Source organism: Numida meleagris, chromosome 1, assembly GCF_002078875.1.
Source record: "Numida meleagris isolate 19003 breed g44 Domestic line chromosome 1, NumMel1.0, whole genome shotgun sequence".
Lineage (NCBI taxonomy): Eukaryota > Metazoa > Chordata > Aves > Galliformes > Numididae > Numida > Numida meleagris.
In genome coordinates, this window is record NC_034409.1 from 92,544,922 (window position 1) to 92,565,081 (window position 20,160).

General features: G+C 35.9%; 2 long non-coding RNA genes across 2 annotated transcripts in view; one reads left to right on the plus strand and one right to left on the minus strand.

Annotated features, from left to right (window-relative positions):
- The window catches only part of LOC110401625, a 61,694-nt gene that overhangs the window by 28,345 nt on the left and 13,189 nt on the right, over positions 1–20,160 (minus strand). The window lies entirely within an intron of this gene.
- Positions 3,362–17,930, plus strand: LOC110401630. The gene is made up of 3 exons (XR_002440489.1): positions 3,362–3,719; positions 3,920–4,020; positions 16,268–17,930. It is a non-coding gene; the product is annotated as an uncharacterized LOC110401630 (long non-coding RNA).

Below are 20,160 nucleotides of genomic sequence, written 5' to 3' on the forward strand. Positions count from 1 at the left end.
GACAGCTACACTGGTGGGATTCTTGCTGCTACCTCTATCAAATTCATTTCATTTCACTTCTAAAACTTGAAGAGGCTTCCATGTCTTACTTCATGGACTATTGTCCAGAATTATCATTAGCCTTATCAGATACTTTCTCAAATTCCAGGTTGCCCTCATGTTCTCAGAGATTTTGTCTTCAGAGGACAAACTCTTAAACTATTAATTACTTTTCAGATCTAAGTATTGAAGATTTAATAATTTAAAATGATCTTAAAAGTGGTAAGAAACAATAAAATGAGGAGAAAATAAGGTTACTGAATACTTTCATGGTATTTTATCGATTCATTCTTTTAAAAGTAAAGGCTTTCTGCATGTGCAATCACATATTTAACAGAGGAGCTTGAACTTTGATTTTAACGTGAATTTCCATTGTCTTCATTACATACTATTCTAACATTGCTGTTATTTCCTTTAAATTTTTTTAGCCTACAAGATATCTGGCAACAAGAAAGTGTATGTCCACTAATTTAACAATATTTGTAGCAAATTCATATTATCTCCCTGTCAGCGGTTTACAGGCGTTAGGCCCGATTCCGTGACAAAGGGGACGGGGGACTCAACGGCTCACGTCCCGGGAAAAGGGGAAAGGGGAAAAGGGTAGGGAGATGGCCCTGAGAGCAAAGAACAGCGGCAACAATCTGAGGAGAAACAAACTAATTTACTAAATAAGATATCGGAATGCAAAACAATACACTATAGTACAATATAATTACAATTTAAGCTGATAAATCCAATACAGAGAGAGAATGTCCCAAAATCAAGGTAGGCCTTACTCTACTACCGACGATAAGACGGCTGAAGAGCGAGGTGCTGCCAAGACGAGAGACGGCGGAAAAAGGGATGAGGTCTCGTGATCTGCAAGTTTTTATACTGCGAGCTTTTATCTTTTCCCTCCGGCTGGAAATGGTAGCAGAGGAGAAAAGTACCGTGGGGACTGTAGTAGTCCTTCTCTTCTGAGAACCAGGTATATCCACTACATGATGTTATGATGTGGAATATCAATAACTGAAAATCACAAAACCATGACACTCCCTCTTTAGGGCAGAATTTCTGTATCGTTCTTACAGTAATAATCTCTCAGCACTCCTTATGGCAGAAGTGTTTTGGTGCACGGACTCATCCTGCAAATGTTCACAAAGTACTAACAATCTTTCAATAGTACTAAAACTTGCTCAAGTTTACTTGCCAACTTGTGCCATATTTGCAAGTAAAATAAGCCTTCCTTCCTAATCATCTGCTGCTTTAACTGATCATTTTCCATTCATTTAATAATATATGCCAAGTGCCTTCTAAACATATTTTATCCTTAGACTGTTTCATCATCATTATCTTTTGCGGTAACAGTGCCAATGTCAAAAGAAATGAACGACAAAAGAAACATAAATTTCTAGTGGCATGTCACTTTAAAAAACAATAAAAATTATGAAAGAAGATAATAGGTTAATAGGAATTAATCATTTCAAAATTTTAAAAGCTAAAAAAAAGTCCTTATAATTTCAATATCTCACGGCTCACTTCTGGGTCTAGGCATGCACTTGTTTTTTCCTTACAAGCCTCAATTCTCTCTAATGTATGCAATACAGAAAAAATGAGATCTACTTATACATTTGGATATCTAAGGCAGAGAATTTTTGTTGTTTGTTTTTGTTTTGTGAATGCTGGTACCTCATTTTTTTTCAATTTTCTCTTTTGGGAAATATACGGTAACATAAAACTACATTGGAATACTCAAATTTCACTGTAGTTATATGAGCTGATAATCTTGGGAAAAGTAATGAACACGGTTGCACACTAATTCCAGAATGGATGGATTTATGCAAATTTTCCATGCTGCCTACAGAGAGTTTTCACTATAAGAATTTTATTAATAGTGACAAACAACAGCTGAGGAACAAGGCAAACACTAGTTCTCAGAAAATGTAGCGTGCAACGTAGGTAGTTCAAAAAATAATAAACATTTATCACTTAATCACTATTTTAAAGCTTCAAATCACTTTAATAAGTCACAGCATCAGTGTACAGTAGGTTTCTAGTAACAGTCCCTACTCCCAGCCAGCCTCACGTGGGTGGTACCATGACATCTCCATAGGACAATCATGTCACCAATTACATGTTCTGTCAGATTTGTGAGATGACAGAATAGAGCTTAAGAGGAAACCAATTTCATTTGTGCCAGTAAACATAAAATAAAAATTCAGCATGTTTGCAGTTTATTTTATAAGTGTTTGCCTGTGATTTATACAGTTACTCATTACTGGATGTCAGTAACTTGATTACTCAAGGTAACAATCTGTTTACAAGCTACTGAAGAGATCAAGTATATCCCGTGCATCTAAACTCCTTCACATTACAAACTGTAAGTGAAAAGCCATGGAAATTTTCTTCTTAAATCCCCACTATCTCAAGAGCTAAATGTCATGATCAGTGTATGTACTACTACACAGCCTTACTTTTATGATTGAAAAATTATTTCTGTCAAGTGGAAGAAAACCTGGTAAAAGAGATGGATTGACAGAGTTGTACGTTTAAAAAGAAACAAGCAAACAAGTATTTTGTCAGTGACACCTTCTCATCAGTTTAATACTTTCTCAACCAGCATGCTGTAATTTTGGCTGTCAGCTTCCTAGAAAGCATGCCATAAGCTGAATTAGTTGGCCTCACAACAGTTTTCCCAGCACCCTTTGAAGGCAGAGGACAAAAGAATGCATAGGGCTGGTAATAGATAAAGCACGCTTTTGCCCCTTATCTCACAGTCTTCCTTTCAGTGAGCAACCAAACTAAACACAGCTACACATGGGCAATTCTTCAGATTGCATCCAGAAGATCATTAGGAATGTGAAATGAAACAGAAGAGTTCATGGAGGCAAAGGGAGCTGATGAGCAGTGGGACAAATGCAGATCAGATGCTCTGTAGCTGCCCTCCCCACAGCTAGTGCAATGCAGCCACTCCAGGATCACAGAGAGCAAGCTGGGATGGTTAAGCCACAAATTGTGCCTTGTTAAGGGAATACCTTTCTTGGAAGAGGCTTAATTGCAGCCATCTTCAAACAAATTGAAAAATAACCAGAAGGTGAGTAAGTGAAAGAATCATTTAATAATCTCAATGAGACGATGTCTAGAGTGTCCGAAGGCCTTTAACAAGTGCTAATGATCATACCTGCTTCTGATTCAAAATTATTAATTTAGGTGTGGGAGGGACAATAGGAATTGACACCAATTTAATGGGGGTGGGGGCAGGCAAAGAAGTGAAAATTGCTAAAGCAGCTACCCTTCAAATACCTCAGCAGTCCAAATGCTTGCTAGCTCTTCAAGAGACAGACTATGTATTTTTCAAGAAAGAAAGGATGGTTTCCTATCATTATCCTGCATGCTATGGGTGTAGTCACACCTTCTTACAGCTTTCAATAAATTTGCAAAAGCAGCTTTTCCTTCTGGTCTTAGAAAAATTACATGTAGACAATTTTGTTTGTTAGGGAACAGGCTCAGATGAGATCTGAATCAAATACACTCTATAGTAATTTGTATAATCTAAAACCTTGTTATATAATCACAGTGATACAACCACCATGGTATAATCAGAGTATAATCTAAAATCACACAGACGCTTCTTCACCCAAAGGACCAAAGAAACAAAGCCATCTGTCTACGGAGACCAGTTAAACCTTGGCTTTCTTCTGGTGGGTCTTCCCTCTTCTGTTTCTGTGATCTGGGTCCTTGGGTCAAATTGATGCTTTATTTGTTTGTTTGTTTTTCTGGTGGCTATAGTTATACCACTGCCAAGACAATGAGATCATATATTTATCTGTAATTGTCTTTACAGTTACAAAAATTGAGAACTGATAACCTTTTTTTTTTTATTATTTCTTATTTTTTAAAGAGGTCCAGAGTTGCTGAGTCCCATGAAACTGTTGGTGGAGGTACCAAAGCCAGAGCTGCTATAGTTTCTTCATCATTTGAAGAAGAAAGCCTTGAACAGAGGTAAGATGATCTGACCTATGCTGCACAGTAAGCTTTTACTCAATTTTCAATAAACTATTACTCCGAGATCTTCTTCCAGCATTACACTTCATCCCAGCTTGTCTGATTATTTGAATATCTGTACTTTATCTTATTTTCCTCAAACATATTAGTTTGTATTTTTCCTATTTGAATCTCATTTTGTAATTTTCTGTCTGATTCCTTAATCTCACTTGGTCCAATTTCTATTATTCCTTTTTGCTCTCTGGTATTCACCTCAAGTTCTAATTTATTTTTACCTGCAAATTTCATTAACATATTTTACTCCCACTTCCTCATTATTAATAAAGACATTAAACTGAATGAATCTCCATAGAATGCTATTAAGTATTCCACCACACACTCCAAATTTAATACTTTGAGCCTTTATTTTACGGTCAGCTTTCAAGCCACGTGACAATGATCTTCTGCAAGACACTGGGAAATAATTTTCACTGTAATTCTGCAAAGTATTGTGTCAAGCACTTTTCTAGACTATGGATATATATATTGCATTTATTTTATCCACTAAGTAGGTAATTGTGTTTTAAAAAAAATAAAGGCAAAATTTGTTTTTAGGAAAGAGTTGCTGTTCTTTATTACTTGGTGAATAGGTTTGAGGTTGGGGAAAGAATGATTGGAATTATTTTTTATAACCTTTGTGCTGTGATTTATAGAGCACAGATTTCAGCTTCCCTCACGTTCATTTAAATTCCCCTGGCATCCAGACCTGTTTCTACTGCTTGTAGTGTTTAGCACTAAACCCTTGTTCTCAGGATAGAATAGCAGGGCAAAAGGCTCCTTCAGCCCGACCCCTCTGCTGAACTATGGCAAAGCTTACAGCAGGTTCTGCTGTGAGTGCTGCAGCCAAGTATCCTGTGATACATCTCCCACAGACTACAAAGTCACCTTTGTGCTGTTTGGAAAGCTTCCATCACATTCTCACGTGGGAGACCTGCCCCCAACTCAACCTACTGACTACAGCGTCTGGAAAGACAGCATGCCCCATTGCTTTCGTGCTGTTTTGGTTTTGCTCTTTTTCTGACTCTGCTTTCTGACACACTCTCTTCTCTTTGTTAAATTGTTTCCCTCCCTAGCAATTTTCTCTTAACTACTTGTGTTCTTTTCTAATTACTAGAAGTAATTAGAGTAATTCTCCTTCTTTCTACAGGTTCTGTTGTTTGACAGGGGTATCTGATAGGGATCTAATTCAGCTGTGGTCGCCTATTTGGCAAACAATGAGTTTTATTTGGGAAAATAAATTAGTGACCTGTTGCCAGGCTATATTGATATTATTGTTTGAAACAATATTCAGCATTAAAAATATGCTGCAATATTTCATTAAGAAGTAATGCAATGACTGGAAAATTCACATTTTCACATTCTTTTTCTTTACTTTGTGCAAAAACTGCACTAAAATTAATAAAGGGTGTCTGGCTACATCACAAAATTTGGAATTGACTCATCGCTAACAATGCCCAGAAAAAAAAGCAATTTGCCTTAGAATGACTATTGGAATAGCTGGATTTTAAGACTTGGTAACCTTTTCAGTTCCAAAGAGGGTATTTTCCAACTAAGCCATGTGCCCTAATGTTTCAAACCAAATACTAAATAATTAAGCCTTTGTGGGCTGCTTATTTCCATTTCAAATAAAATACAAATCAAATATGACATTTAAAACTTTTCTCTAATGTCTATAAAGAGTGGTAAGAAGAACTCAAACTTGTAAAAGAAGCTTGTTCAGTGCTTATAAGAATGACCTATCAATAGTGGCACTCACTAAAAATATAGATCTTCTATATGATGATTCAGTAGAACATTTGTGGTTTAAAATGTTGAAAGGTTAATACTGACAGTAAAGCTAATGGCTGTCTTGGTTTCTCCTGGCATCCATTCTCCATATCTCTTTGGCCAGTGAACTCACTTCTGATGCAATGCCTGCTTACAGTGTTTCTGAGACATTTAACTTAATTATGATATTGTTAGGCCTAGGGGACTTGGGTTCGCTGTCTTTTTTAGTGATGGAATGACAAGCTGGTTGCTCCCCTTCTTTCTGTAACTAAAAGGAAATACCTGGTAAGAGTTTTGTTACAGGCCTTTATAACTAATGGAAGTTAATTTGCAATAAAGCAGTCCCTCAGTTTTTCCAGTTTGAGATTCAGCTTGTTTAAATTATGAAAAAAATGGAAAGTAAGGCATGAGGGAGCTCCTCTAAATACTCGATGTGCGCATATTCTGCATGTGTTGTGATAAACACTGCGGATGTTACCAAGAATGTTCTGAACTCGACAGGGGTGGTATGAGGCAAGCACCACTTGTGCATTACAGGTGGTACAGAACATGGAAAAATAAGACTAGAGAGTGCATTTGTGCTATACTAACCCAGATGTTCTGAGTGCCCTCTGGATGAAATTCTGCTTGCGCTGGAGCAGGACAGACTGACACTTTGTCATGTGACAAGTGCCTAAAATAACTATGCCTGTTACAGTGCCTTAATTTTTATTATACAATGCACACACATTTCATATTTCCAACTCACTTTTATTTTAAAACTCATAAAAGTGATTCTTAAGAATATATTTAGCACTAGCTCTAAATGTAAAATTTAGCAAAACAGCATTTTACATTTAATTATTATCAATTTATTATTAGTTTCATCAAATTGATCAAGCATAGAAAACCACAACAAGGTAGACTAATGTACTGAGACAAGGACAAAATGTTTTTCTGTTTTCTTCTTGTTTTGTTTTGATTTTTGTTTTATTTTGGTTTGGTTTTCTTTCCCCAGTTTTTTATCTCACTTGAATCCCTACTTGTACATTTGTGTTGGATTTTCTTATGTCTAGTTTTTCTCTGCTCAAGCACATGTGCTCTCGGTGCATCCTTTCCATAAATCACTGTACATCATCTAGCAGGTGTGGCATTGCCTCCCTTCATGAAAAAGTAGCTAAGAAGACAGCTGTAAGCAGAGGCACCACTGAATTTTCCAAGAGAGTTTTCAAAAATAGCTCAAATTGCTAAAGTCTTAGTATGTATATGAGCAGGTATTTAAAATGCTTGGTGAAGTTCCCACCAAAAAAATTTAAGAAGTTTACTTGTTATGTTGTTGGAAGAAGTTTAAAAAGAATTTCAGGAGCTGGTGAACATTATCTTATTAATCTTTGTAATATGGCTAGTCAAAAGTATTATGTTGAAAGTTATTTCTAACAGAAGAAGTGATTGTACTAAATGTTCTGAGGCCCAAGCTTGCAGTAAGATTAGCATTAAAAATAAAAAAAAAATAACACCCCAACATTTTCTTCCTAATCTCTTTGCATGGCAACATGCAGAGCAGGAATTTCTTAGTCAAGGATCCTCTCATGCTATCATAGCTTCTTCTATCATAGAATGATATACTCATCTAGGTTGAAGACCTTAAAGCCAGTCAAGTGCTACCGTCAACCTGACCTACTGAGTCTCATCAATAACCATGTCCCTTAGTGCCACAAATCTGTCAACATTTCTTCCTATATTTTATTTACAACTACTGCTTTGATAAGTTTTCTATTTTTTTTTCCTAAATCTCACTTATCAGCTCTAGCTGATTACAGCTAAAGAAATTCAACTTTGTTCCCAGTCCTTAATGAATATTTGCAAACCTTCTAGTATACAAAAATGTTTTGCAAAGAGGAAAAGAATAACTTCCTCAACATATCCATGGTGAATAAAATAAGAAGTTAATTAGATCAGATTGAAGAAAAAGAGTAATTAGATAAAATATTATGAAGAGCATTGTGATGAGAAAGATATTGAAAGTAACAGAATAAATTGTTGGGGGGAAACTGCAGCTGCCGTCATGGGACACCTTCACTAATGGGTTAGATAAACATCAGCCAGGAATGACAAAGATAAAATTGACCTTGTCTGAGGCAAAGTGCCAGACAGCATTTTTTGAGGTACTTTTCAGACTATTTCATGATTCTATCCTGGTAGCTATATATGCCATGAGCAGTTTCACAGCTGTCAATGGGACAACTCAGAAAAGCTAACCTCATGTGAAAGACTCTCCACGGTCAGAACATTTACATATGCAGTATGTCACAATCAAAAAGATGAAAAAGTGTATATTTTTGTAACATTCTGTTTCCTGCTTTTTAGATTTCTTACCATCTGTTCCATAGCATAAATTTCTTAATATATATTTTATAGTATGAAGAGGGAAATTACTCTATCTTGATATGGGAAAAGGTCAGATTAACTATTCCTTGGAAATTCCTTTTGCTTTTAAAACTGTGTTTTTATAGTATGAAAGTAATATGTAGGAGAAAGAAAGTTTTAAAAAAATAAATTCTCAATCATTAAATATTATGTTTTGAAAAAATAAGTAAATAAATATAGAGGGCTTTAAAGTTTCTCAGGAATTCTGTGTTTTAGTTTCCTGATACTTCTCTAACTGCTATGGAGCCGAAGGACTAAAACATTAAAGAAACCCAAGGATTATCCAGCATTCCTGCAGCATGAAAGATAGTTCTTCATCAGGAAATGCAGAAAACTGAAAGATATCTTAACAATTCTACGAATCCCCTACTGCACCTGGGATTCCCATAGGCTTTTGGCTCCAAGTTTTCATATCTTGTGATAAGATATGAAACCTTGAGATCCCTAGTGCTAGCACAGTCCACAGTATTGAATTGTTCTAATTATTCTAAGATAACTTACAGAAACCTTGATATCTCAGGCTCTGGTACAAGATCACTACAAAAACAGAGAGCTTGAAATCCTGGTAGCCTTAGAGCTGCCTATTTGGCACCGTTACGCTGAGCCCTCCACTCTCCACTCACCTGGTGTGACCAAAGTAGGCTGCTGGAACAGCTACTTGCTTGCCTGTTATCACAAGATTGTTGAATCTGTTTTCATAATTTTCATAAGTTAGCATTTTTCAGTTAAAATCTGATTTTACTTGGAAAACAGCCAAACAGGTTTATATTTAATGTTATTTAAAGCTCTGAGTGGAATTCTGCTACAAGTATTTTGTAAGAAAAAGACGAAACAAAACAAAACTGAAATCTGGTTGCTTACAAAATCTAATTACTTCATATACTGGACCTCCATAGTTCTACATCTTCTATGGGCTTGTCACATGTTTCTGTGTGTTTCAGATTTTGTTCCTCTGCTGCTGTGTGGAAGGGTCATGTCAGCAACACGCTGAGCATGTATTGGAAACAGTTGCTTTGTCAATACATAATGTGCTGCCAAATGCAAAAATGTCAAACAAACTGAAAAACAGAAAGGAATTCTTGTCTGATCACTTACTGTATATGTAGTTTCACTTAGTTTTTGCAGAAATTGCAGGTAAACAGTTTTCAGGCAGAAATTAGTTTAATTGGCAGTCTCTCTTCAGTATTATAAATTTTAACCCTATGAAAATTACAGAGTTAGCTTCAAAGTGTAAAAGTGGATCTTCTTTAAAATAAAATCACTAGCTTTTTTTTTAGTCCTGATATTTTCATACTAGGATTGTTGTAGTTAGGGTTTTTTAATTGTATGTTATTTGGGAACAGTTGGATGACATGAATATAAACTGATGTGGGCCTTAATTAAGTTCAGCTTAGTTTCTTAAAACTATATAAAACACGAGAACGTAGCCCACTGTATTTTGGTAAAGAGACAGAGAGAGACCACTGCCAACTTGTTTAAGTATTGGATAAATATTTTGGATGGGATACCATCTGGAAACCTGTTCAGAAATAAAAGGGGAAGGAGATATTGAAAGGTCACAAAGCAGAAGACTAATTGTCCATAATTAAAAGAGAGAAAAAGAATCTGAAAATCCTCTATGTAATTGTATTCTAACAGTATGATATGCAGGCTTATTCTTAGTTTTTGCTTATAAAAGTAGCTCCCAATTATTTCTTACCTGTATACTCAATACAGGACTTTCCTTTTCTTCTCTCATTTCCAGTTTAGAGCTCAATGACAGTGATTGCTAATTTTAACTACTTTGCCACATTCTCATTGATTTCTTTATTTGCTTTATCTCTTGTGGTACAACTCAGACATTAGATTTTAGACCTGCCAATCTTTTAACAAGAAGCTGCTTGGATTATTATTCAGGGTTTTTTATACGCACCACAAATTCCCATCTGTTTTTACACCGTTGAGATGATTTTTGAAAAGAGTATGCTCGGTTTCACTTTTAGTGCACTTATCTGCCTCAAAATCCTTATAGGATGTTTTGCATAATGTAGTCTTTCTATTCACTTGTTCTCAGATTACAGTTACTGTTCTTATGTGTTGGGCATTCACATGATGATGCCCATTTGTTCTACGTTTGTGTCTATGAATTTTCATTTTTCACTTAGATGCTTCAGGTGCCACTGTCCTTCATTTCTATTTCTCTTTAGTGCATTATGTTACGTAGGTACTGATTTATGCACTAATGATTCATACTTACAGATCTTCTCAAGGGATGTCTACACTGTGATTTAATTTTGCATTCCAGTACATGAGTTTTGATACACCTTTATGGTCTACACACACATCATATTTATATATTTCTTCCATGTTTTGATTCTATGTTTGCTTGTAAAAATGAAAAAGGAAAGGGAAATGAAGGGAATCAAAATGGTTCTTTAAATGCGTTCAATTTGCAGACATATTAATTTGAATACTTAAATCTTTTTATCACCCTCTCTACATAGGTGTTTAGGGGGACAAGTTGTGGATATGTTCTTTTTTGATGGGAAAGGTTGTTTATGCAAGAGTTCTAGAGACAAAAATGACCCAATTCACACAGGTCAGTGCAGGAACAGCCAGAATATGTAGGTACAAGTTTGTTATTGAACATTTGAAAAGCTTAGGATTGCTCTGCAGGTATGCCTCTGGTATTATCCTAGTGGCGCTGCTAGCAATTTCATTCCCAAGGCAATGTCTATCATATTCATAATGTTGCATACATTCTTGTAATTATCCAGTCATTGCTCAGATATTTCAGCCCAACTGTTTACTTATTTCAGCGGTAATGACCTCTTTTTGTGTGCATTTTTTTTTTAATTATTATTATTATTTTCTTTTCTGTGAAGACTCCCATCTCATCAGTCCTTCCTGAGTGGTCTTTCACTTAAGCTTCTTATGCTGTTATTCTTCTGGCTGAAATCCATGAATGACTCTGTGTAAGGCCAAAAGTAGTTTTCTCTTGAAATTAGTTTCCATTTATTACGCAGATTTACTTCTTCAAACCCTCGAATCTTGTTTTTCATTTTTCTCCTGTTGGCTGACAGAATGACATGATAGGCCTTTACCTCCATTTTATTTCATTGTTCTAAAGAGTGTAGTGCTGTGGTCTTACATCCCAGATCAAGTAAGGAAACACTTGAGTTTAGAAAAAATAATCCAAAGGAAATGATTTTTTTTGTAACTGTGTGCTGCAGATTGGAAAGTCTGCAGGAATCCAACAAAGAATGATAGATTTGGACAATATTTAGGGCATATCCTTCTTATACTTGCTAAGCATTCTAATTGTTTCATTATTGGGATAAACAATGTGCCACCTCTCTGTGAACATAGGCAGGGTTTATGAAATATTTCTCATTAAAGACATGCTGTACTAATAGCTATAAAATAACCACAGAGATGCATTTTTTGGGAATGTGGCTGTCTTGGATCGCCACAGGAAATGCATTGATATTAATCAGTCTGCCAGTGTTCACAGCTTTGCTCAATTTATTGATTCTCTGCTGATGAGGAAAAAAAAAGGCCAATCTATCTGTATTTCTTGATGAAAATCAAAGAAAAACATGAAAAAAAATCTTTTTTTTCCTCTCTTAGTAGATTCATGGCATGCCTTTCTTCTCTGGCACTTTTAATGACAAGAAACTCCAGTATGGTTTGACGGCTATACGCCAAGCTAATTACAGAATCTGAGATCTTAGGTTTCTGTAAGTCAATATTCAGAACAATTTAGAATATATTTGAACAATGTAGACATAAAGGTCAAGTTACAGTATTAATTCCTTCTAGGTAGGCCCAATGTTGGAAATGTTGGAGCATTCAAATACAATCAAGATACTTTTGTCAATTATCCATTTATATAAAATGAGAAAAGAGGTAGATTTGTGCTGTGCAAATTTTCTTGCATTTTAATGATGTTAATTCAGATATAAGAAATTCAGAGAAGTGACCTCTCAGCAGCTTCTTTAAGTGGTGCTCAGTAATACATAATTTATCTGTAAGAGTAAGGACTTAGAGCACAGGAGTTTAATAAATAATGTCTGAATACTTTTACAGTACACTGTCATATCTGCTCTGAATGCACAGGCTGATATTTTATATTGAGTTCTAAATTTGGGAAATATTATTTTTCTACCTTTCCATAAAACTCTGGACATTTATTTGTGGGTTGGGAGGTGGCAAATTCAATTTCTTCTCTTCAAGATACTGAATATAGAGTAAGATAAGTTTCTGATAACACATGCAAAAACATCTGTAGATATCTTATACCTAGTGTCAGTCTTTCACCCACCTCTGAAGAATAATACGTTTATTGTTCTGTGTGTTAGTGTTCTGTTTGACAGCACTGGTGAATTTCCTGCAGTTGTTTGTCAGTTTTAGTACAAAGTAAATGTTGCTTAGATGCTCCAAATTGATTATATTCACCCTCAGGCAATTTCATAATAACCTATTGCAGATTAAAATCACAAAACGCTATGTCACCTCTAGTCCTTATTAAGATAATTGACCCTCCTACTGAATTAATAATCTACAACCTGGTTGTTTAAATATGCTTGCTACTGAATAGTTCTCCTAAAGTCTAAATGGTAACATATTTTGATGAGATAATTGAGCTTGTTTACCTTCTTATTCAGTAAAACATCCTGGGTGGATGAGAGCATATTGTTTAAAATTCATCCTGACAGAAAAATGTGGAAGACCTCAGATTTGCCAGGGATACTTTTCACTATTTCCTAGTTATTTTACTCATCATTCCTTTGCTATTCAATTGAAAAAATTACAAGTGAGAAGCTAAGCTATTCAAACTTAAAGTTATCAGTGCATGTAGAATTTGACATTACAAATTTATTGGCTCTGAAACCAAGATTTTAATATGGTAGAAGCAATACTTATATATTTTTATTATTAATCCAGGTTTAATTGATTTGTTTAATTATTAGGAAATTGCCTAAATATGATTTAAAATTAGGTTGTTTGATAATTTGTAGTTTCTGATAAAGATTATGAGCTTCATGATATTTTGGATTTCTTTCAGTGTTGATATTCATGCATGTAATTAACTAGATATATGGAAAATAGAGTATATTGCTTTTATATTGCCTAGCTTTTGTTCCCTTCCCAAATGAGAGCTAATGAAACCAACATACACGTGCAGTAATACATATGAAATCTTTGTTTCTGTCATTAACACAACCATTTGTCATTTTCTATACCCTGTTGTTGCTTCCTTATTTCCCCTTTCTACCTCCTTCCCTTATTTTTATGTGCATCCTTTTCCCAACATTTTCAGTAAATGCATACTTCCTTCAGACTCAACAAAAAAAATGGTGTCATTCAAAAAGATTCTAAAAAGTCTGCTTGAAAATATGATCCTATTCATTTTTTACCTTTGTTTTGCTGTTGCTGTAGTTTTGCACTGTATTGCTTTTTATGTATGCAGCTTTGTTTTAATTAAGTAGAAATCTTTCTGCTTTCTTTTAAATCAATGGCAAACATGTTGATATTTGTTTAGTTCATAATAAAGTGAATTGATATTATGGATATGTTACTATGAACAAACTCACAAAGGTCTAATCAAGTTAGTACTTCTGTGAGGATCCTGAAAGGATTTTCAGAACAAACATCTATTGTACTTCATCGCTTAAGTACCAGCAAGTACATCAACACGAGTCACTTATTTAGTGAATAAAAAAAATTCTGAGTATATTTTATTCAAGTCCTGAATCTATGTTGCTTATTTACATGACTAGACTATGTGGAGTTGATTAAGCTAATTTAATGAGGAAAGTTGTTGAAATCTGAACTTTGAGTTTTAAAAGCTTTGTAAGGCATACAGAAAGTACTTTGTAAAAAAAAAAAAAAAAAAGTACAACACACAGACAAAAAGAAGTTGTCAAGAAAAATATCTTAGATATACATTCTTTAATGTTTTTGAATTACTGATGTAGCACTGCAGTTTCTTTTTAAGTCAGAGGATGATCTTACATCCCAGATACTGCATATGTTGACCTATTGAGTAACTGGGCATACTGGACAATGCCTACTTTCAATTTTCATTTCACTGTATTACGCTTAACACCTAGACAAAAACATCTGGATGTTATCATTGCTATTCTAAAGTTAGCATCTTGTCAACATACTGAGTTTTAACATCTATACAATTGTACTGTATATTATTAACAAATTATTGCACCAGCCAGCTATACAGAGAAATAATCAATTAAAATAAAAACAAAAGAACACACAATCAAAACTGTATTTAAAAAAATCCCCAAAGTGGCCAAATTCACTGAAATAACTAAAATTATTTTTCTCAGTATTCAGCTGCTAAGTCCAGTATGCTAGTAACAATTCTTTATCCTTCCTGACTTTAAAATGCTTAGTCTTTTCTGGGATTGGTTCTTGAGAACTCTTTACTTTCTGAAGCTCCAAAAGCAGTTCTAAATTTAGCCTTCTATATTTGCTGTAGTATGTAAAAACAGTAACCCAGAAAGTAAACAGAGACTATGAAATATAGAGAAGAACAGGTCCGACAGTGTTTATCTGTCTGAAATATTTCCTGAAAAACTTCTGGTTACTTTTCTAAAGTCTAATTAGTGGATATCACTACGACTTGCAAAAGTAGGGAGCTTTTCAAAGAGAATTTGCTAGTAAATCCTGGTTACAATAGAAAACAGGTCAAGAAATTATTGTCCCACTATAAACAACAGCAAAGCTTCCCTTTACTTCACTCTTCACTGGAGTCCAGAATTGCCACAACTTGATTGTGTTACATGGATATATATATATATATATTTATTTATATTTTTTCCACTGAAGATTTAGTACTTACTCTTCCACATCTGTTTGTCTGATGTTAAGTTTTTAAACCTAATAATATACCTTTACCTAGGACAGGGAACTACAATTATATAATCCCTCAACACTGAGGAGATCATTTGAAAAATATAACTTTGGTAAAGTAAGCAAGTGGATTTGTCTATCTTAGAATCATAGTATCATAGAATTAGCTATGTTGGAAAAGACCTACAAGATCACCTAGTCCAACCATCCACCTACCACCAACAACCCCACTAAACCATGTCTCCCAACGCTATATCTAAACGTTTCTTGAACATCTGCAGGGATGGTGACTCAACCACCTCCCTGGGCAGCCCGTTCCAGCATCTGACCACTCTTTCAGAACAGTAGTATTTCCTAACATCCAGCCTAAATCTCCCCTGGCGCAACTTGAAGCCATTCCCCCTCGTCCTGTCACTAGTTACAAGAGAGAAGAGGCTGACCCCCAGCTCACTACAACCTCCCTTCAGGTAATTATAGAGAGCGATGAGGTCTCCCCTGAGCCTCCTCTTCTCCAGACTGAACAATCCCAGCTCCCTCAGCCGCTCCTCATAAGGCCTGTGCTCCAGACCCCTCACCAGCTTTGTCGCCCTCCTCTGAACACGATCTTCTTTTTAATTGCAAACAAAGTGTTCTCAGGATATTTCTTCCTTATTTAATAAGTTATTTCTCAGAAAATTTTAAATTCATTCCTATACCTTTCATTTTTTTTCTGAAATTAATCCAGATATATATTTTAATTTATGCATTGTTTCAATTTTCTGATGATAGGTTGGCTGTTGACCTTTATGAAATTTTACATGGATTCAGGAAGATACTGAGGTTCTGAACAACAGTATTACATTTTTTTTTACCATTCTCATTCTTACCAGCCAGCAAAGTTCTAGGTATCTCAGGCTTGACCCTATTCATGATTAATTCAAGACTGTAATTCCTTCCACAGAAATACTATATACAGATAGAGAATGATAAATTCCACAAGGTTTAAAAAAAAAAGAAAAGCAGCAAAAATAACAGAAATAATATATTATTCCAGTCACTGACACCTTCTGTCTGTTTTCCTCAGGGTCCTTTTTAATATGTGCCCACAGAGCCTTCTATGTAAAATGCTAAAAGGTTGTGCTGCAAGCAAGATAAAATCCCCAAGGGGTAACTATTATTATGCTTATTTTGCATATAGGTAAACAGAAGATAAACCTATTCAGTGACTTGCCTGAGACGTTCCATGTTGGGACCACTTCTCTACCTGAACGAGAAAGCTGAGGTGCAGATGTCGTGCTTACTTTATTACAGCTGTAAGCTCCTGCCAACTGCGGAAGCTTCAGTGTTTTTGATTCCATCCATGAGTCCACAAGCCAAACATACTCTGGCCATAGCTCCATTTCTTGCACTACAACACTAATTGCATTACTGTGGGACAAGTCATTTTTAACACAATGGTCAGGCAGAAAATTAATCAATCTGAATGAATCTAGGAGTTAATGACATAGTTTTACTCCATCACATACTGATCCAAAGATTAAGGAAGCAATGCCTTGCATGGTATATGACTAGAAGGTTTCCAAGACAAAATGTGAATTGCTCACAAGAATTTCTCATAGTCAAAAATAAGCATAAGTCAATGTCAATTTTTGCCGAAAGGGCTGTTATCTCATTTCTCTGAATGATGTAAACTAGGTTGACAAAGATCTGTCCAACTGTTGTCTGTCTGTAGCAGAGTCCTGCTTATTCCATGGATGTTGCTGGTCCAGAGGTGCTGGCTAAACTGCGTTTTTAACATAATGACTGTGATGGAAACTCTTTTGTGAGCTTAATCCATTAGTGTCAAACTGCATGGACAATGCCTAGTAGAATGGGGCTCAGGTTTTTGAGTGGCCTATAGGTTCCGCTGTGAAGCTCTGAGACTGATTTTCTCGGTGTTAGGGAAGATGGGGACAGGATCCTCAGAAGCATTCAAACTTCTTCACATTCAGTGGTGCCTTTTTAGAGTTGGCATCATTTCAAAGTAATGGTGTGAGTTACATACTGAGTTCTTCTTGTGTAATTGCTTTGGCTTCCAGTTAGAAAGCAAAAGAAGGATTAATTCTAACTCTAAAGATGGAGTAACGCAAACACTTCTTTAACAGTGAATACTGGCAATCCTTTCTCTTAGTCAGCAAGCAAGTTATTTCCCATTAAAATAACATCTGCTTTGAACACAATTTATAAGCAGCACTACCTAGATACTAGGATACTAATACCATATAAAGAAAATGCCTGCCTGTAAGAGGATACTTCTTGTTAAGTGTTGGTCATTAGAGCCACATTTTAATACATTGAGTTCTCATATGAGGAAATGTGTGCGTAATTCATTATAATTTATGGGAAATAAGATCACAGTAAATTAACAGATCTAAGCCCTGCTTTTGATTGTGCTTTGAGACAAGGTATGGCTCAATAATGGTGAATTCACCTGATGGGAAGTACTTTAATTGTACTGTTACTGCTTCAAGAATGAATTACACCTGTAGTATTTCAACCTACTAAGAAAAAGTTGTAGAAATAAAAAGAAACTGTAGGATAGGACTGAATAATAAAATTGAGTATTATCTTCTTTCATGTATAGTATCTAGGATATAACAGAAAATACCTCACAATTTTTGGGTGGCAATGGAAATCCAAATGGAATAAAATAAAGATTTCCTGTTGCTATGTAGGTCCATAGATGATTTTCTTTGTAATTTAGATGAAGAATACTGTGGATGCTTATGTACAATTTACATCTCTGTGAGTCTGTTAAGCTAAGGTTCATGCAGGTATCTTCTGAACTCAATCCTCTGAAATATTACAAGTAAATAAATGGGTTTCCTCACATAAATATTTAATCCATTCTAATTCATTTAAAAACACAGGTGCAGCATGCCCAAATATGCAAGCCTTTTGTTTTGCATGCTATGTTAATACAGGAGTTGTTTCAGTTTACTTAATTTGAATATTTTCAAACATATAGCTCTGTAGGAGCTTTGAAAAATGATGTATTTGCCTTTTTTTCTTATAACATATCATAGATTTTTAGAGGACTTTTTTCTGTGTCAATACATGACTGTATTGTTTAGAAATTCAGATAACTCAGGTGCTTTTCTTCGTAAAAACACATTCTCCCTTCCTAAAGGCACCATTTATATTCTTTGGTTGTTTTTCCCACCAGATAATCTCTGCATGGTTTTCAGTGCTGTCATATAAATGCTTCCAAACGTTTTTCTTTTTTTTCCCATTATTACTTAAAAGTTTGCTGTGTACTACTAAGCATTTGTTTATTTTCTCACTTTACTATGTGTGGAAAGTGGAAGAAAAATATTTTAACACTTTTTTTTAATGTTACGATTTATGAAACTGAGTTTCACGTGGGGTTTTGTACATGAACAGATTTAAATTATTTCCATAAGTCAGGTGTAGTCAGTATATAATCAGCCATGAAGTTTGTGTTACACAAACCTGCTTACACTGAATAATTCAATGTTTGAGCTTTAATGATATTTGAATAGGAATCTATGTAGGCTGTAAAGGAGATAGGTGAAAGAAGGCAGGCAGATTTGATTTCTGTCAGAATTATGAGCACATGAGGTTCCATTCCTGCTTGCCCCTGGGCTGCCAAGGATCCAGTAAGTGGAGGCCCAGAAGCAAAGCACCAGCATTAGGAGACCTGGCAATGGGCTGGGTGGAGAGTTGCCTCTCTCCCTGACCAGCCTGTCCTACAGTCCCAGAAATGGGGTGGTACAAGGTTGGCCACAGCCCAGCCTTGACCAGAAAGGCAGCCTCCAGGACAGGACATTGTTGGGCCTGGCTCAGTGGATCCCAGGCAGGGGAAGGGCTGAATCTGAGCCAGAAATGATTCAGAGCTATGTATGAGGGCCTCAGGGGCAGATCAATTGCCAAGCAGAGCAGGGAGACCCTTACTGAGGCTTCTGTTTCCCTCCTTCTTTGTAGTATCTCTTGTCAGCCTGCTGGCTGTAGAAACTCCTAGATGAGAGCAGTGGGAGACCACCTTGGGCTACAACAGCAGTTTTCACACCTAGTGTATGGGAACTGCTGAGTCATGGCCTGAACCACTGATTGAGCACCTGGAGGAAAGACCCAGTCAGCCCTGGGAGCACAGGTGAAGGCAATTCACTGTGTGACCGGAAGGGATGGAGCCTGGCTCCACCTCTCTTAGGCCTCATTTAAGGGCTGACTGCCACTGAGGAAGGATCTCTTTCTGGAGATCTCTTCTTGGTGGAAGCTTTTCCCTGCGAACCCAGAATCTTCTGATATGGGTAAGCGATCTACTTCCCTTGCTTTGTAGCCCCTTTCTATCATGCCACTCCTCCTATCTCTTTTGTAATGCCTTTTCCATTGTGTTGGGCTTTCCAATCGCTACACCTGGAAACGCAGGTTATAGTGGCATGCTCAGTCCATGTCCCCTATGTACTTAAATAGTAATAACTTGTAATATATTGATGGTAGTTAGCTGTCTTGAGATCAGCCTTAATTGGAACCAGTGTGAGGCAAAAACCATTTCAGTGGTAACAAGTAGTAACAAAGCTTTTAAGAAAGAAAGGAAAGCTTTCTCAACTCCAAAAGATCTATCCTCACCGCCTCAACATACTTCGTCAGCATATTTACCAACTCTATACAGAGACTAAGTTCACTTACAATTCATACCTCAGGTCACACTAGCAAGTCTCCTCAATCATTCTAACTTTCATAATCAATTTATTTTTAGGCTGTCCTGGGATTTTAAACTGGATTAAATTCCTTAAAAGATTCTTCTGTTTACATCTCTTGAGATCTGAAGGAAGATCTTTTTGACAGAACCTGTAGTGTGGCCTCCCAAGTAGTAACAGGAGATTTTTAGCTGGACTTTATCCAATGGGCAGAGGTGAGAAATGAAAGCTTTCCTCCAGTTGGGAAGAAAAATGTATGAATTGATGCATTAAGTCTTTCCACACTCCAAACTTGAAATTTTAGATCAACTGTAAATTAACTGACTTAATTTGACTGGCCAAGCTAGCTAAAAATAATACCCCGTTCTTTGAATCTGTTCTGTCTGTGAGC